At 57.1% G+C, this 2,678-nt stretch overlaps 1 protein-coding gene and 1 long non-coding RNA gene across 3 annotated transcripts in view; one reads left to right on the forward strand and one right to left on the reverse strand.

Moving 5' to 3' along the window:
- LOC102767905 lies at window positions 1-2,672 on the reverse strand. 2 transcript variants are annotated; one of them, XR_436132.2, is made up of 3 exons: window positions 2,311-2,672; window positions 855-1,206; window positions 1-21 (listed from the first exon to the last, which is right to left on the reverse strand). It is a non-coding gene; the product is annotated as an uncharacterized LOC102767905 (long non-coding RNA). The 2 variants fall into 2 exon arrangements; XR_001515369.1 differs by having other exon boundaries at window positions 855-1,419.
- Window positions 31-2,678, forward strand: part of PPT2 (palmitoyl-protein thioesterase 2) — an 11,395-nt gene continuing 8,747 nt past the window's right edge. Inside the window, exon 1 of the mRNA XM_015569893.1 lies at window positions 31-774. The gene's annotated coding sequence lies outside the window, so the exon portion shown is untranslated. The remainder of the gene's footprint in view (window positions 775-2,678) is intronic.

A 2,678-nucleotide genomic window follows, 5' to 3' on the forward strand; every position in this document is an offset into this window, starting at 1 on the left:
GAGGGACTGAGTCCGGGAGGCCTGGGGCGGTGAGCCGAGGCGAGGGTCCAGGGGCAGATAAGAGCGAGATGGGGAGGGTTAGGGGGAGACACAGAGGGTCCGGGGTGGAGAAAGACAGTGGGAGAGACAGAGGAGACAGGTGAGAAGCCATCTCGTTTTGGGGGCAGGAGTGGGCTTGTATCTAGGCCATCTGTGCTCCCCCACTTCTGCCTTTCTATCTAGTTTTGAGGTCACAACTCTGCTCTTCACAGCACGGGGCCCACGGCGTTCACAGCGGAGCCAGCGCCTGCTTGGCCGTGGCTGCCTCGGGCCTGCCTCTCGGAGCTCGTCCTGCGCGTGTACATGCAGCCATGCAACACGGCTTTAACGTGTGTCAGCTCAACACTGAGCAAGCCATGCCGCCGGCTGACACGGTCCACCCTGCCGTTCCTCCGGGGGGAGGGGAGTCTGTGCTTCCTTTAGGGCTGACAAAGGAGGGTCTGCTGGATTTTACTCCCCTAACAACCCGCATGTGATGGTGCCTCCATACGTCCCCACTGGATGTCCCCATGCCAGCCAGTGCCATCTGTCCATCTGTCACTCCCCACCATGCTATCTATCCCTGCAGCACCTGGCTGATGCTAAGCCACTCTCTCCTACTTCCCTTACTGCTCAGCCTACCCCCTGCTGCCCACGTTGGCAGGGACAGAGGCTGGAACTGGAAGGAGGAAAGGAAGAGAAGGAAGAGGAGGGGGCCTAGGGGTGGCTGAGAGCTGATAGACCCGCTGGGAAGAGGTAAGGGAGGGGGGGGGAGCGGGGGGGGGGCGTGTCAGGAGACCGTAGAGGGAGTGGGAGGTTTGGCCGTGGCTTTTTACCTGACTTTTCTGATGACATGCTTGCAGTCTCTGTCTCGCTGGGTCAGGGTCTCTGCAGCTGGCGTCGGGGGGTCTCCAACTGGAGCTGGAGTCTGGGTGCAGGGATTGCGCAGCCAGCAGCGAGCGCAAGAGATGGAGAGAAGACAACCGCGGAGGGTGGGGGTGGGGGGGCAGAGGGAGAACAGGGAGGGGGGAGAGCTTAAAGGGACCGAGGCGGGGTTGGGGGAGCTCTTCAGACGTACCCCCACTCGTCTCTCCTCCTCTCACCCTAGCATTCAAGCCCCCAGTTTGGGCTCCCTTGGAGTTGTCATGGAAACAGGGAGGCAAGCAAGACCAGGCAAAGTGGGTGGGACTAAGGAGAGGAAGGAGGGAGAGAGAACACTCTAGAGCCGGCCCCTCGGAGCCTGGCTGTAGTGATCAGCTGCGGGAGGAATGGAGTAGGTGCTCCCCAGATTCAGTGCCCAGCTCCCTGCAGGTCGGGCTCACTCCAGCGAGGCCACTCCTTCCCAGCTTCCCCTGCCAGGTCCCAAATTGTTCTCCCAAATTCTTGCCCCTCGTCTCCTCACTTTAGGAGAGACAACTGTGTGTGAGAGAGGTGTGTATGCAGAGACCTGCGATGGCCTGGAAAGTTCCCAGGGTTAGAGCTCCCCCCCGCCACCCAGGCCTGGGCGAATGGGGAAGATGTACTCCATCCCCTGTTCTCCCTTTGCTTCTGGGCTTCTTAGAGTTCCTGGGCAGGCCAGGGTTCAGATCCATTTCTTAACCCCCTCCTCTGGCCAAGACACACTCTCCCGGGCTGTGTCCTTCCCCTTCATGTCTAAACAGAGACACTCAGCTGGGCCCGTCCCAGGCTACAGAGATTTAAATCATGGTTCCTCATTCTGGTTTCTATGGTGTTTGTGGGAGCCCTAACCTGTACCACCACCTCATCCTCATTCTACACAACTCAGAGCTCAAATTGGTTCGATTGGGAACTACTTTAGACGAGCAAAGAGCTTGTGAACAAGGGAGGGGTTCAGATAATCTGGGAAGTTCTTTTCTCCAGGGAAACACCGTTAAATGCTAAGTAAAAGCTCTAACTGGGGCTCCTGGTGTCCAAGGAACTCAGTAAGTGTCTGGAGGCTTCGATATAAAGAAATGGCAAAGATTTAACCAAGGATCTTAGGGTTGGCAAACTGGTAGCACAATTAAGCAATATTTGGAGTGTTCCTGAGGAGGAAGAAAGGCTTATAGGTACATTTTTCAGAAGAATCAGTCCATTCTTAGCCTCCGGATGGGCAGTCCTCTAGCTGACCAGCGGCCTGCACACTGGCTGTCAGGTGGGCTGGATATCAGAGTAGTTTCTCAGTTGTCTGGAGGTCTGAGGTATATGCAGGCATTGACGCAGGACTAGACAGTTCCAAAGTTTAAGTTAAAACAAGAATAGAATCATTTCTTCATACCTCAGCCTGCTTACCTTTAGTAACTTAGCAGCTTGGCCATAGTGAGTTCATTTTATTTCATTAACTTCTTCCTGGGTATTGGGTAAGGGTCACAGGTGGAGAGGTGGAGATGCCGGGGGCTGGGAGTCTGGACTGGTGGGAGGGTCTGGGTGGGGAGCCGCCCCAGGAGCTCCCAGCTAAGGGCCAGACTGCGGGGGTCGTTCTGGTTGAAAGTCTGGTCGAAACCACGCTAGCAAGCGTGAGTCAGAGCCGCCTCGGGGGCCCTCCACCCTTCGGGGTGGATCCTTTCTGGGAGCTGCGGAGAGTAGGGCAGGAGAACTGGGCCAGGCTGCTCTTAGCTCGAGGGGCCAGGAGGACTCTCCGCGCCTCGGGAGACAAGGCA

The sequence above is a fragment of the Myotis davidii genome, unplaced genomic scaffold (genome assembly GCF_000327345.1).
Source record: "Myotis davidii unplaced genomic scaffold, ASM32734v1 scaffold1006, whole genome shotgun sequence".
Taxonomy (NCBI): Eukaryota; Metazoa; Chordata; class Mammalia; order Chiroptera; family Vespertilionidae; genus Myotis; species Myotis davidii.